Consider the following 16996-nt stretch of genomic DNA (forward strand, 5'->3'; position numbering starts at 1 on the left):
AAGCTGAGTAACTTCGGGTTGTTGTTGTCAGGTGCCATCGAGTCGGAACCGACTCATAGCGACCCCATGCACAGCAGAACGAAACAATGTCCGATCCTACTGCCACCACACTTGACGCCATCAATGATGCCACCTGGCTGATCCATCTCGTTGGGGGTCTTCCTCTTTTTCTCTGACCCTCCACCTTACCCAACTTTGGGTAGGAGGCTTGTTTACAGAGTGAAGTATCTCCAGGTATAGAATTGGGGGAGCTAGGTTTGCTGACCCAAGGAGCTATAACCAAACAGATACCTTTGGGTGGAGGCTTACGGCGGAATAATGTATCCTGTGGGTATATATCAGCAGTCTTGGTGTAGTGCTGTGGGTTAATACACTGGACTGCAAAGTTAGTTTGAACCGCAAAGTCGGTAGTTCAAGATCACCAGCCACTCCTTGGAACCCCTGTACAGGACCGCTATTGGTTGGAATTGACTGAACAACAAAAGAACTTTGTTACACTGTCCAGGCAGAGAGAGGCCTGCCTGTAAGTACAACTGAGAAGAAAAGACTGTCCTAACTGGAAGAACTGTATGTTGAGCATCTCTGACCCATCAACTTCCCTTATAAACCCATAACTCTGAGTGTTGTGTCTAAGTTCTGTGTGGCCACTGCAGTGAATTATGGAACCTCAACAGAGAAGCAGAGGACTGTGCCATGGGAGGGATGGTTGGTGCTATAATTTTTTACAGCCCTCTTCAAACCTGAAGGTGTGCATTGCACAAAAGAAAACTTCCTGGGAGGTGTGTGTAGATTCACTGCCAAAACCTAGATGAAACCAGGTATTGGTGGATTGATGCCAACTTACGATAACCCCATATGTGTACTGTAAAACAGGCTCCAAAGGATTCAATGGTTGGTTTTCCAAAACTAGATTTCCAGACTGTTCTTCCCAGCTGCCTTTGGGTGGACACAAACACCCAGCTTCCAGCTGAGTGCATCTTAACTGTCTGCATCACCCAAGAGCTCAAGCTCTATAGCAGAAGATCTGAAAAATACACTAATAGCACTTAGGTAGACAGCAAAGAAAAACACCAAAGATAAGGAAATCCATGCACCTGTTTATGCTACAAGGAGCACTGCGGATCAAAAAAAGAAACAAACTTCTCTGATTTGAAGAAAAATCTGAGCGTGTAGATTATAAGGGTTTCTAAAGAATAAGCAGAATTAATGAAAAGTGGCAAATACATAGAAATCTTTATGGAAGTTTAAATTTCACAAAAGTAAGGTGTTGGGCTGTTAACCACATGGTTGGTGGTTCAAACCTACCAGCCACTCATCGGGAGAAAGATAAGACTGTCTGTCTCCCTTAAATATCTAGTCTTGGAAACCCTATATGGGATCACTATGAGTCAGAATCAACTTGATGGCAGTAGATTTCAGTGGAGGGGGTTTGATCTTTATGCTACAATGTCAAGACTAGTTTGTTTTCAATAATCAATGATGTGTGTAGATATAAAAAAATCAAACATACAATTTATAAGAACAACATTCTGTCTGTCTCTCCCTCACACACACACATACAAACATAGACATGAACACAGTTCTAAAATTTCTAAAGATAAACATCCTTGTAAAGACTTACTACTAGGAACCTACGAGTTTTTGGCAAGCAATAAGTTCTGTTTTCAAAATTCAAGAAAATATGAATTTTTGAAACAGGAAATGAAGGATGAGATGGGAACAAAATAGCTAGATATGACAATGAAACTGACTGAGAGGAAGGAAAAAATAAAAACAGAGCTAGATAAGGTGGAAAAAATCTTTAAGGAATATAAAAACATAATCAGACTGTAAGTAAGCATTAGAAGTAATAAAGTTCAGGAACAATGCTGCAGATGATTAAATCAGGGATGTGAAAGATAAACTTGATTCATGCCTCCAAATAAGAAAAAAAAAACAAAAAACAACAGACCAAGATGAAAACAATCAAAGAATATGGTAAACATAAAGGAAGAGGAGAATAGGCATCTCCACATGTATAGAATTGTGTTCCTAAGGAACAGACAAGAACAAATGGTATGAAAGTAACCATCATAAGATTTAATTAAAAAAGAAACAGACTTCTTCGATTTGAAGAAAAACCTGAACATGTAAGGGTTTCTAAAGAACAAGCAGAATTAATGAAAAGAGGCAAATACATAGAAGTTTTTATGGAAGTTTTAATTTCACAAAAGTAAGACTCAAGTATCCTACAAGAAGCAGGGGAAGCAGGGTTCTTTGCAAAGAGCAAAGCAGCAGGCACAGATTTAGGACTAAAGGTCTATTTTAGCACACATGATGCCAGCAAACAGTAACGTTAACCAAAGTTCAAGACATGGAGTTAATGTGCTCAGAATGCTGTTTCCTGATAAGCTCTTGCTCCTAGGATGCAACAATAAAAACCTCCACAGATATAGGATGTGGATCTGAAAATACTTGGTTCTGGACCCATCCTCTGAAAATTACCCAAGGACATGCTCCAATCAACTGAGATGTAAATAAATGGACAAATCATTGCATTGCTATTTCCACCTGATGGTGACCTTATGAATAATGGAAGGAAATGTCACCTGATGCTGCACCATCTTGGTATGTCTGAGTCCACTGTTGTGACCATTGTGTTAATCCATATATGGAGGGTTCCCCTCATTTTCACTTGGTAAATGTCTGAACCGCAAGGTTGGTGGTTCAAACCCACCTGCCACTGCTCGGAAACCCAACACAGGGTCGCTGTGAATCAGAACCGATTCGACGGAACGTAACTACAACAACAAAGGTTTATTACTAGAAACCTAAGAGTTTTGGGGAAGCATCTGGTTCTGTTTTAAAAACTCAAGGAAACATGAATTTGTGAAACAGGAAATGAAGGATGAGATGAAAACAAAACAGCCGGATGCGTTTTGTATCTATGAAACAAGATGTCCCTTTTCTAGTAATTGTTTTTTTCTGGTGTCTCACCATTCTAGTTACTAAGGAGCATTCTGGATATATTTCTTGTCAGGATGATTTGTTCATTCTCCAGGCAGCCCACTGGGTAATCAAGGTTAAAGCTTGGGTAATTTTAGTAAATTGGCTCACAAGTCCCATTTCAAAACACATATAACTGCGATTTGTATGGTGATGAATAGCTTTGTAATATTTTACATCTAAAATAGTAGATGGTAGCCTACCAAAAATCATGAGTATGAGAAGAAATGGTGATAATTTCCTTCACTCTTTATATTGAGAAAAATTAATAATACTGTTTTTATTTTTTTCCCTTTGAACTGTATGTTTCTAGAAACTTAAAATCATGAGAAGATTCCTTCTAACCTCTGGCAAGAAAAATTTACATTTTTCTATAGTTTCCAGGTCCAGATATAGTGCTGGAAGATAAGTGCTGGATTGCTAGCTGAAAGGTTGGTGGTTCAAACCAACCAGCGTCTCCTCAGAAACCCTATACAGAGTCACTATGAGTCAGAACCGACTCGACGGCACTTAACAACAACAAATAGTTTCCAAATATATATATATACATATATACACACATATATATATAAAATCATAAAACAATATAATTATGTTTCTAAAATGTTGCCCTATCATGTATACTCTGGAAATAAAGGATGGAATCTGTGTATATGGTATATTGTTGCTGGTTGTTGTTAGGTGCCATCGAGTTGGTTCTGACCCATAGCAACCCTGTATAGGTTTTCCAAGGAGAGGCTGGTGGGTTTGAACCATCAGCCTTGTGGTTCAAACTGACCTTATGGTCCAGCACATTTTCCTGCAGCACCACACCTAAATGCTGTCAAGCTGGTTCCAATTCATAACAACACTATATAGGGTTTCCAAGGAGTGGCTGGTAGGTTTGAACTGCCAACCTTGGTGTTAGCAGTTCAGGACTCATATGGTATATTTGCTAGTATTTATATTAAAAAAAAAATAACTGCCAAATTTTTATAAACTAGTGGCAACAAGACTGAGGTTGGCCCAGGATCGGGCAGTATTTCGTTCTGCTGTGCACAGGGTCACTATGAGTCAGTACCGACTCATAACAACAAAAGTGGTGGTGGAGTCCTGGTGTGGTGCTGTAGGATAAACAGGGGACTGCAAGGTTGATTTGAATGGTAAGGTGGCGGTTCAAACACACAAACTGCTCCTCGGAAATACTATATAGTATCATTATGAGTCAAAATGACTTGAAGGCATTTAATAACAACAGTGGTGGTGGTGGTTATGTTGCTATGGAGTTTGTTCTGACTCATAGTGATCCTGTATAGAGTTTTCGAGGCTATAAATCTTAACAGAAGCAAAAAAGTCTTATCTGTTTCTCACAGAGCAGCTGTTAGATTCAAACTGTGGTTAGCAGCCCAACTCCTACCCCACAATGCTACCAGAGCTCCTTATAAAGTTAGAAACTAGTTGTTGTTAAATGCTGTTGAGTTGGTTCCAACCCACAGCAACCTTGTATACGGTTTCCAAGGAGCAGTTGGTGAACTTGAACCACTGACCTTATGGTTCAAACCAACCTTGCAGTCCAGTGCATTAACCCACAGCACCACACCAGGACTCCTATAAACGAGTGTACTTTACTGCATGCTTTTCTCCTAAACAGCAAATGTCTTCTCATGGTGCTTACTAAACAATACATATGATACATACACTATTTCTATAAGTATCTATGGAAAGAGATACCAAAGCATCGTTGAATATTTTTCTCATGAAAACTGTTTCTCTTTTAAACTGTTATATGTAGTTAGAAAATTATAGTAAAAAATATTTTTAAATTTTAAACACTGAATACAGCAATTAATATGCTTATGATGTCCTGGTGTGGCACTGTCGGATAAACACTTGATTATAAGGTCGGTTTGAACCCCAAAGTTGGAGGTTCAAACCTACCAGCTGCTCTTTGGAAACCTTATGATTCGGAGCTGACTCAACGGCACTTACCAACAACAAGAGAGAATGGAAAACACACAGGTCAGCCAAAGCAACCCACATTGAGTTAATTTTCTTCCAAAAGGTCCTTTGGTCCAAATTTGGCAGAAATACTCAACACTCAACACATATTATGTACCTGAGACATAATTTTTTAAAAGTTTTTATTTTGAATTGAGTGATAGTTTACATGGGAGAACACTGGTTTTACACTCATCATTTCATTGCAATGATTACAGTCTCCTTCATGCATCATTATTCAAGAGTATTTGCTTCTATTCCCTCTGTTTATGTGTGTGTGCATTTTTTTTGGGGGGGGGGGTTGTAAACAAAAACACTCAGGAACACGTAATCATTTAAACAACCAAAGGGCACATTCTACAAGCCTGCCTCCTGGCCGCCAGCATGTAGACTTTCTTTTTCCATGAATCTAGAGTCCTCAGTTGCTCCCTCTCTCCATGTCCTCATCTCTGCCTTCATCTCTAGTGTCACTGCTTCTCTGGTTACAGTCCCACATTCCACTCACCCATGCTCTTCTCCCTTGTTGGTCCTCAGGTCCTCTGTGTCTGGAATGTAAGATTAACTACTCCCATCTTTTTGTTACAAAACTGCCTTTTCAGTTGTGACAGTCGCAGTTAGTTACGATAACAATTACTCACTATTGAATCATAAGAATCTTATCCCCATCTTCTTTCACCAGACCCGCTGAAACATAATTTTATTTGTAATTACAATTTAGTTTGGGGTATTAATGTCAATTTCTTCTCTTTATTTCCCTCCAACTTTTTATTATGATTTTTACCCCCTCAGATATACAGAAAGATGTATGATCTGAAAGGCTACCTGGGGGCAGAAATTGCACAGAGTGCCAAAACCTAAGGGCACTTACTGATTGAATCACCAAGTTGTTACCACACCTGTGTCCGTTCCCTAGCACTGATTTAACAGAAATACCACAAGTGGATGACTTTAACCAACAGAAATTTATTCTCTCACAGTTCAGGAGACTAGAAGTTCAAATTCAGAGTGTCTACTCCAAGATCCAGGGAAAGTCTTTCTCTCTTTGTCAGCTCTGGGGAAAGGTCCTTGTCTCCTTTCAGCACCCATAGGCCTAACAGTTCTTGAAGATCTCCATGCGTCTTAGCATCAACCTTTCCCTGGAGTTTCACAAGGCAAGGACCCTAGGGCCAAAGCATGGACTGACTCTGCTCCTGGCTCTGGTTCCCCTTGCTCTGCTCACCTCTCTCTCCCTTTACATCTTAAAAGAGTCAACACAAGCTAGAACCTAGTCCTGGAGACTGCATCCAACCTCATTAATATCATCCAAGCGAGGCTTTACAACACACAGGATAACTACATCAGACCAGGGCAAATCACATCACAGAGGACGGGATTCCATAAGACCAAGGTCTCCTCATGGGGAATCAGTACATCTTAGCTGCTAAACCACTGAGAATGCAGTCCCCACCAGGTTGACACACACCTTACCTATTACAACATCCACTCAAATTATCAATAATTCCATAATATCATCTAGTATACAGAAATAAATGGAGAAAAAATTGAAGACTTCATTTTGCTTGGATCCATAATCAACACTCATGAAAGCAGCAGTTAAGAAATCAAACAATGTACTGCATTAGGCAAATCTGCTGCATAACGCCTCTTTAAAGTGTTCAAGAACCAAGATTTCAGTTTTTAGGACTAAGGTGTGCCTGACCCAAGTCATCATATTTTCAATAGCCTCACCTACATATAAAAGTTGGACACTGAATAAGGAAGACCAAAGAAGAACTGATGCAAATGAATCAAGGTGTTGGAGGAGAATACTGAAAGTACTAAGGGCTGTCAGAATAATGTACAATGCACAGAAGAATGGCATCTAACAACAATATATTTTTATGTGAGTTATATAATTTAAACTTTATCATGTAACTCTATGATTTTAGTCTTTAACTTTTTATTATTAATTGGGTGAAAGTTTACAGAGCAAATCATCAGTTTTATGCTTGGTAATCCATACACATTCTGTTTCATCTCACTGATTGTAATTCCCTCCATGCAACAACAATTATCCTGCTTCCTCCCTGCGTTCCCTGTTTCCTCCTCCTTTTTTGAGTTAATGTTTACCTATGAAAGGAGCTGAAAGTCAAAGCTCTTTGTTTTCCAATATAAATATTCAATTGGCTCAGCAACATTTGTTGAAAATCCTAACCTTCAACTTTGCATCTTTGTAAAAAATGAACTGGCCACAAATGTGAGGGTCTATTTCTGGAATCTCTAAGCGTTCAATCAGTTTATCTTAAGTTTCCAATCATCTAGTCTGACTTCTCTTTGTGCTTTTATTACAAAATTATTTTGTTTATTCTAAATTCTTTACAGTTCTATATACTTCTTTAGAGTCACCTTGTAAATTTCTACCAAAAAAAAAAGTATTTTTGGGTTCTGACTGAGATTTAATTATATCAATTTGAAGGAAATTAACATCATAAAATACTGAATATAATCATCTATGAGCATGGCATAGCTGTACATATTTCTTTCTCTTTTTTCATGATAAATTCATAGATACTTTTATTAAACAAAAACATCAAAAGGTGAAGTTACTAGTCCCTTGATATCTTCCATCTAGGTCTATACATTTCTGAAGGTGCTTTTTGCATCTAAGGCGTGGTGACTCTTGGTGTGGCACTGTGGGTTAATGCACTAGACTGAAATGTTGGTTTGAACCGCAAGGTCAGCAGTTCAACTCACGAGCCGCTCCTTGGAAACCCTATACAGGGTCACTATGAGTCAGAACCAACTTAACAAAAATAAGAAGATGGTGTGGTACTGTAGGATAAGCACTGGACTGTCAATCCCAAGGTCAGCAATTCAAAACCTCCAGCCCCTCTTTGGAAACCCTACCCAGGGTCTCTCTGACTTAGGAGCATTTAACAACAACAGTCCCTCTCCAAAGAGTTCTAGGCTCTTTGATTGATACCGTTGTCAAATGGCAGTTTTGGAATCCTTGTTGTTAAGTGCTGTCGAGTCACGTCTGAATCACAGCAATCCTGTATAGGGTTTCCAGCGGCTGGTAGGTTTGAACCACCAATCTTGTGTTTAACAGTCCTGTGCTTAACCTACAGTGCCACACCAGGAATCCAACAGGTACTTAAATCAGCTTCTTTTGAAATGCTCTTTGAGCTTGGTAAACAAAAAGAAGTCTGAAAGGGCAAGATCAAGACTGTAAGGAGAACGAGGTCGGGTTTTTTTTAATTTTTTTTTTAAGTTTTTATTGTGAACGGAGTGACAGTTTACATGAGAGAACATCAGTTTTACACTCATTTCAGTGCAATGATTACAATCTCTCTGTGCATCATCATTCCACAGTATTTGCTTCTATTCCCTCTGTTTTGCCAAATAAAGTTTTTCAAAGTCTCTTTTTTTCCTTCTGGTTCTGTGAGCAGCGCCTGGGGTCTTAACAGTTTGTGAGTGGCCACTCAAAATACAAAATTTGGTTCATTTTGTCTGCAACAGCAGAGGAAAAAGGAGACCATGGAAACAGAGAAACATTTGGGTAGCAAGTCTCAATACTCTACATCATTTACGGCTCCACTGCCGGGAGACCAGAAGAACACGATGGTGGCCCGCAGCCACAGCCACACATTTTTATTAATAAATGGATTCTCATCAAAAAGAGGAAAACTATGGTACAGAAGTTCAAATTCTTACAGAAAGCAGGTTTACTGGACCCATTTTGAATGGGGGTGGTACCCCAGAATATATTGACCTAAGGAGCTCTGGTAGCGTAGTGGTTACGAATCGGGCTGCGAACCTTAAGGCCAGCAGTTCGAAACTACCAGCTGCTCCGCGGGAGAAAGATGAGGCGTTCTGCTCCCGTAAAGATTTACAGCCTCGGAAACCCTGTACAGGGTCGCTATGGGTCGGATCCGACTCGATGGCACTTAACAACAACAACAACAACAATCTTTAAGACTTAACCCAAACTATCCATGGAGTCCTCTTTAAATTAAATAACAGCTTAGCTCAACTCATAAGGAAAGGTCACCTTGAGCAGTATATTCTTTTAAGGAATTCTCCATAGGACATTAAATCAGCCGCACTGACTAACACACAAGAGAAGTTCAGGGAACTAAGAGTCTAAGTCATTGGTAGTAAAGCAATATGGGTGAAGGCACACTGTGGTGAATGTAACGACCGTAGACAGAGAGAATGTTCAGTGTTGGTATGCTCTGTTATGTATATTTTCACCAAAAATAATATGAATTTCAAAAATTCCCCTTAGCTGCATTGTAAAAATTAGGTGTTGTCATTTCTCTATGTTCAAAACATTTTTGATATTTTTCATTAACCTATGGCTTTAGAAGTGTGATTGTTGTTGTTGTCGATAAGTACCATGGAGTCGATTCTAACTCATAATGACTCTGTACAGGGTTTCCGAGGCTGTAAATCTTTACGGGAGCAGAAAACCTCATCTTTCTTCCATGGAACTGCTGGTAGTTTCGAACTGCTGACCTTGAGGTTGGCAGTCCGACTCGTAACCACTACACTATCAGAGGTAATTAGAAGTAATTACTGAATTACTAAATTGTGCATTTGAAAAATATTGTTCTCTTGCTACTTTTTAATTTAATTACATCTTAATCTGAGGTAAAAAACTATTGCTTACAAGGGCTGCAGTTCATATATGCATGGGTTCCTTCCAAAGCAGATGTGCTTAAACATGTCTCTGTCATCAGCAGATGTCTGCAGACAAGTTCAGTCGGGAACACACCTGTCTTAGTCTTGCTACAGTGCCTTCAAACAGAGGTCCATTCAAAAGCGTGACTCTGAAAGGATCTGCTGAGTCAGTTAAATTCAAGGCAGAGAGGTTACTTCAGATTATTGTGGCAATTTGGGGGGGACTCCAAAGGGGTCCTGGTGTGGCACTACAGAATAAGCATTGATTTTAACCAAAAAGTCCACAGTTCAAACCCACCAGCCGCTCCTATACAGGGTTGCCATGAGTCAAAACCGACTCAAAGGCACTTAACAACAACAATCAGAGTGGTAATACTGATAGATTTCCTTGAAGGATACAGAACAATCACGGGGACTTATTATGAAGCAGATGTAAGAAGATGGGAAAAAGACCAGGAAAGTTACACCAAGAAATGTTTTTCCATCATGGAAATGTACCTGCTAATTTTTCGAGAACAGCATGGGTTATCCTAAGCGTTTCACTGGAAAACCTTTACTTATCTACCATACGGCCCCCATCTTGCCCTCTCAGATTTCTTTTTGTTCCCCCAATTCAAAGAATATTTTAAAAGAACATGATTTGAGTCCCTCAGGGATACCCAAATGGCCATTTTGATGTGGCATAAATCAAGAGCACAGAATTCTTTAGGGGGGGGCTGTTTTTGTTGTTGTTGTTAGGTGTTATTGAGTCGGGACTGATTCATAGCGACCCTATGCACACCAGAATGAAACACTGCCCATTCCTGGGCCAACCTCACTACTGTTGCCACGCTTGAACCCATTGATGCTGCCACTGTGCCAATCCATCTCGCTGGGGGTCTTCCTCTTTTTCTCTGACCCTCCACCTTACCAAACATGATATCCTTCTCCAGTGACCCTGGAGTATCAGGTCCCTCCTGACAATATGTCCAAAGTATGAGAGATGAAGTTTGGCCATCCTGGCCTCCAAGGAGCACTCTGGCTGCACTTCTTCCAACACAGATCTGTTGGTTCTTTTGGCAGTCCATAGTACTTTTAATATTCTCCTCCAACACCATAACTCAAAAGCATTCATTCCTCTACGGTCTTCCTTATTCACTGTCCAGCTTTCGCATGCATATGAGATTATTGAAAATACTATGGCTTGGGTCAGACACACTTTAGTCCTCAAGCTGACGTCTTTGCTCATCAACACTTTAAAAAGATCTTGTGCCCATTACAAAGAGAGGTGACCCAATGGAATGTGGAAATCATCAGACAATCTCTTTGATATCCCATGCGAGTAAAGTTTTGCTAAAAGTAATACAGAAACGGCTACAATCATACATTGACAGAGAACTTCTAGAGGTTCAAGCCAGATTCAGAAGAGGATGTGGAATGAGGGATATCATTGCTGACATCAGATGGATCTTCGCTGCAATCAGAGAATATCAGAAAGATGTTTACCTGTAATTTTTGACTATGTAAAGGCTTTGATTGTGTGGATCATGACAAGCTATGGACAACATTACGAAGTATGAGTATTCTGGAACACTTAATCGTGTTCATGAGGAATCTGAACCTGGACCAAGGGGAGGGTTAGAGAGATGGATATATAGCTTTCAGAGTGTATCGAGGAAAGAGATATCCAGAAACAATAGCTTCACATTATGGTATTTTTGTTCAGTAAAGGTTTCCAGAGGTTTATGGCAATGCTTTTCAAGTTACCCTCAAATAGCAATAACTTTTTTGATAATGAAGTCAAAATAAAGGAAAAGAAAACTAAGTTTTTAAGGCTTCTGCTTACGTACTAATTTATAACTCAAAGTAGAAAGACTTAACAATTTTGTTAGTATTCATATAATCTAAGAAATACTATATCTAAGTACTTTACAACTGTATTATTATACGATTAAAATTGACAGTAAGCTCTTTCCACTGTTTTGGAACCTGCAGAGAGGCCTGCTGGAATAGGACTGTAAGGTTGGCAGCTAGGTCTGGAAGGCTAATACCCAAGGCCATTTTTGCTGGCTATAAATGGGGTCTCTAGAACCAAAAGGATCATCATACAGGTCTTCTTAAAATTGAAGGTATTTATGCTTGAGATGAAACAGGATTCTTTTTAGGCAAGCAATGTGCTTATGTGTACAATGTGAAGGACAACACAGTGAGTCTTGTTGGCAAACCTAACAAAACCAATCATCTGGGCAAAGGGAGATCGTGCCCATGGAAACAGGTACATGATTCATGACAGGTTACAAAGTAACCTTCCTGCTAGACCGCCAGACACAGAATCTGTGAGATGCTGCATCCCCAAGGATTTAAACTTACTGAGAAGGAAACAAAGTTGTGGATTTGTTAAAAAAAAAAAACATTTTAATTTGATAATAAGTATTATTAAAGATTCTGTATGATCTAATATGTGAGGCAGTCCATGGGGTGGGGTTAGCGCTTGATGACATCGTGAGATATTACCCTGGGTGAAATCAAGGTTACTGGCACCACTCAAAATGCTCCCTCACAAATTCCAGGGTCTTAGGAGTCCTGGGAGGAGCTGTAGGAAAAGCACTAAGGTCAAACACACCAGCTGCTCTTTGGAAACCCTATACAAGGTTGCTGTGAGTCGGAATTGACTAGATGGTACACAACCAGAAGTCTTCTTGAAATCTGACCTCCATCTCCTCCAAGATAAGGCCATATCTCTAACCAAATGCTTATCAGAATCCTGAGAGTGAGAAACATTTGTGTCTTGTTTACAAAGCATATCCCTCATGAGACTAAGAAAATTATCTTCACTATTTTTAGAAAATAGACTAAAATAAATAATTTTAGCTGCCATCTTAGAGGTTTTTCTTTTGTTTTGAAAAAATGTCTCTTTGGGGATCTTTTTGGAAAATGCTGAGACAGCTTATGGGAGGCAAACATTTGCTAATTTCTTTTAAAAATTTTAAAGAATGCATCATTTCCTATGGGCAAGCTTGAAGAAGAAGAAACTGGCAGAGTGGTGAGTCTATTGTATGGAAATAAGGTCATCAGTACTAATCTTTGATGGACTCCATGCAGTAAATTCTAGGAGAAGAGATAAGGAGAAACAAAAAAATGAAATACAATCAGGAAATACCAATCCAGGGCTTAGACCAATGAACGGAAATACCAGAAGTGCTATAACTGTTGTTGTTGTTGTTGTTGTGAAGTGCCGTCAAGTCGGTTCTGACCCATAGCGACCCTGTATAGGGTTTCCAAGGAGCAGCTGGTGAGCTTGAACTGCCAACCTTGCAGTTCCAACGGCTTTGCAGTCTGGCGCATTAACTCACAGTGCCACACCACGACTCTGCTATAACTGTTAGTCACATTTAAATCCACAGAACCTTATTTTAACAAAGAAGTTATCAACTTTCACAAGCTAAACTTGCTTGGATTTGTTATTACAAAATATAAACCGATGTGTTTCTCTTGGAAAGACAGTGTTAGTTTTACAATATTAAAAATCACAATAGCTTTACACATACAAGACATGCATATCTTAGAAGAATACATAAACAAACACATGGAAAACGTCATTGTAAATCTCCTTATCATGAAATAGAAACACTGACAGCTTCAGGTATGCCCTCCAGTTGTCAGAATAACTAGCTGGAATTTGGAAGAAAGACTTTCCATTTATTTAAGAGGGAGGAGATGGTCACATTATAGTGAATTGGTCTTCTAGCATGTGGGGGACGGAGGGGTTAGGATACTCAACAATTGCAGTAGCAGAGCTTCTATGAGTCAGCAGGGTGTCCATCAACGATGGACACAGTATCAGTGTCATTTCCCCTAGGGCTGCCCCATCTGGGCACTGCTTCTGAATGTTTACTTGCTGAACCTGACTCCCTGGCCCGCTGATAAATCATGTTGTTGTTGCTGTTGCTAAGTGCCGTCAAGTTGATTCCAACCCATAGCGACCTTGTATAGGGTTTCCGAGGAGCAGCTGGTGAGCTTGAACTGCCAATCTTGCAGTTCAAACGGCTTTGCAGTCTGGCACATTAATCCACAGCACCACACCAGGATGAACCATGGAGACACCTAAAATGCTTAACAAGTTAGCTTTCTGTTTCTTTCTAGAGTTCAGTCTATATCTGAATGACACATATAAGGCTGTGGAGTCCTGGTATGGCGCTGCGGATCAGTTTGCTGGATTGCAAGGTTGGTTTGAACCTAAAGGTTGGCAGTTCAAGCTCACCAGCCACTCCTCAGAAACCTTATACAGGGTCACTATAAGTTGGAACCGACTGGACAGCACTTAACAACAACCACCACCTTGATTTTATGTGATAATGGCTTTTCTATCCAAAATCTTAATTTCCATCAAGTGATTGGGTGGGACCATGCAAATAAGGTATACAGGACTCTAAGGCTGGGATTGGTTAGTTTTGCCCTCAGCTAGGTTTACAAAGAAGCAGAAGCAGAGATGGAAGATCCCAGGACCATCAAGAAGGAAGAGCATGAGTGAAGCGTGAGAAACAATGATGGCAGAGGTGGTGGCAAGGAGAGAGAGAGAGCAGCTTCAGGCTCTAGATCCACTGACTGAGTAAAGCTGAGTGCTAACGGGCAGGAAACTGGCTTGAAGAATGTGCCCTTTGGGCATTCAAAAGCTGATTAAAAGTACTTAATAAGACTTGCTGAGCAGGGCAGAAGCCAAGGGGCCAGGTGGCAGAGAGGCTGAAGACAAGAGTGAGGAGCTCCTGACTGGAGAAATGCTGTATCCTTTGATGCTGAATTGTACCCTGTTCATTTCCCTAATGAACCCCATAATCCTGAGTATTGTTATACATTCTGTATGACCATTGCAATGGCTTATCAAACCCAGATGTGAAGCTGCGAGTGCTGTGGGAGGGATGGCTGGGGTCAGAGCAGGGGAAAGGAGGTTGTTTGGTGGAGGCATGTCTGAACTCCGTTTCAGAGGAATCCACCTTGGACTGATTCTGAGTTTGATTCTCTTTCCCCCTTGTGAAGCCAGGGGATGTTAGACATGGTCCCAACATGGTTTTTGCAGAGGGTGAGTCAGTAAGTATTGCTACAAATAATAGAACTCGTTAACAAAAAATTAAAATGTGAAGCTATTGCTTCTTGATATACCCCTATCAAAGTCTACACTCTCCTGAAGATGTTATTCCATCTCTCTAACCCTTCCCCTGAAGAATTCTGTGCTCTGGGATCCACACCAAACAGTTAGGTCATCCTTGAGGGCCTCAGATTGTGTTCCTTTTCAATGTTCTTTAAGTTTGGGGGAAAAAAAACAAGTCTGAAGGGACAAGATGAAGTTGTAGGGTGCGTGGAGGAAGGTTTCCCAATGCAGTTCTCGTAGGACAGCTCTTGTCTCAAAGAATAAGCAGGTGCATTGTCAGGATGGAATAATAATTCCTTGGCACAATTTTTCAGACTTTTTCTCACCAAAGCATTTTTCCATTTTCATACTGAGCTCCCATGACCTGTGACCTTTGAGAAAATCTATCAGGATTATGCCATTGAGATCTCTCAAAGCCACCATCATAACCTCTTGAGCTGACCTCTCTGCCAGCAGATCCCCTCAAAAGCTACTGTTTTGATTGGACCTTTCTCTGAAGGCACCTTAATGACACTAAGATCAGTGTCTTCCTGAGAATGCGTCAACGGCCACCCATTATCACAGAGATATATTTATTTATGAGATATATTTAAACATGCTGCTTGGAACAAACTCAGACATGTCTGAACTGGAGCTGTAGCAGCAATACATTTTGACTGCCCTCGAATACCAAGAAAGCTGACTGAATTCAACTACGTGAGGGTCATGAAAGCTATAGAACAGGCTGTTTTAGCAAAGCTACAGAGTAGTAGACTGGTTAGGAGGTTAAGGCTCATGTGAGAGATGAGGAAATGACAACAACTGTCAAAAAGTTTGGTTGTGGAGGGGAAAGGAATGATAGAGAATAGCTGGAAAAGGGTATCGGGTCAAAGGATGGAAATTTTATTTTTAAAAACACAAGTGATTTAAACAATGTTAATGGGTGTAGGAGAGAATTCAATGTTCTGCAGAGAAGGCGATGATTTATAGTCTGAGGTTCCTGGGATGATGGGGAATTAATCTACAGACTCGTAAGAAGACTGATTGCCTTAGCTACAAGGGGTCATGCCTCCTAATGTATCAGACGCTCATAAAGGGCTAGTCCAGTAGAGGGTTTCTTTGACTTCAGAATGGCTGGAAATCTGCAAATATTTGCTCTGGCTAAGCCTTTACTGCAGTAGAAGAACAAGGACCTAATAGATACCTTAGCAAATTCCAAATGTTGAAAATAGGGCAGTGACATCCACCAAGGTACAGAGAAAAACTATGCAAAACCGTCGGACATTATGTTCATTTGAATGAGTCTTCTTGAAAGGATCCCTGGTGGCACAGTGGTAAATGCTCTGCCGCTAACCCAAAGCTAGAGGTTCGAACCCACCAGCTGCTCTGCTGGAGAAAGATGGGCTTCCCTGAAGAAGGCAGCCTGGGAATCCTGTGGGGGAGTTCTACTCTGTCCTTACTGGGTCAGGATGAGCTGAAATCGACGCAACTGCAATGAATTGGCTTTTTGGGTTTGTTTGTTTGTTTTAGTATGTTATTGACTCATGCATATTTGTGAACATCATAATCATGCTATAAAAATTTTGGAAGCGCGGCAGCTTTGCAATATAAGCACTGGACTGTGAATGCTCAGGTCAGTAGTTCGAGCCCACAAGTTGCTCCACAAAAGAGAGAGAAGCTTTTCTGCTCTTGCAAAGCTTTTAAAAGTCATAGAAACATTATATAGGGTTGCTATGAGTTGGAACCTACTAGATGTCATTTAACAACAAAAACAATAAAAATTTAAACAATACATAGACATCAGTTTCACAATATTAAGGAACAATTTAAAAAATCGTATTTTCTTACTTATGTTCAGTCTTTTTTGTATATACATTTTCACATAGTTGTAATAAAACGTATGAGGCTACATTAAAAAAATCTGTGGGAAAGTGGAATGAAAACATAATGGAATTTTCCTCAAACTTTTGAAATCTGCTTATAATATGCAATGTGGCATTCTGTTTGTTTCATTTATGATAATCATGTTATGTGATATTCATAGCTATCGCTTTAAAAGATGTTATTTGCCATATCATCAAGTTGGTTCTGACTCAGAATGACCCTGCATTCTTGAGGAGTAACTGGTGGGTTTGAATTGTGGTTAGCAGTTCAGTGCTTATCCTACAGTGCCATACAGGACGTCATTCAATAGTATAGTATTTAATTGCTGTAATTTACTTAGTCTTTCCTCTATTGCTTGTCATGTTGTTGTTATTGTGAAGTGCC

At 40.0% G+C, this 16996-nt stretch overlaps 1 protein-coding gene and 1 pseudogene across 1 annotated transcript in view; one reads left to right on the forward strand and one right to left on the reverse strand.

Moving 5' to 3' along the window:
• The window catches only part of RGS17 (regulator of G-protein signaling 17), a 169089-nt gene that overhangs the window by 83778 nt on the left and 68315 nt on the right, over window positions 1-16996 (reverse strand). The gene's annotated exons all lie outside the window — the stretch shown is intronic.
• Window positions 11355-12004, forward strand: LOC102830807 (annotated as a pseudogene).

Source organism: Chrysochloris asiatica, unplaced genomic scaffold (genome assembly GCF_000296735.1).
Source record: "Chrysochloris asiatica unplaced genomic scaffold, ChrAsi1.0 scaffold00271, whole genome shotgun sequence".
NCBI lineage: Eukaryota > Metazoa > Chordata > Mammalia > Afrosoricida > Chrysochloridae > Chrysochloris > Chrysochloris asiatica.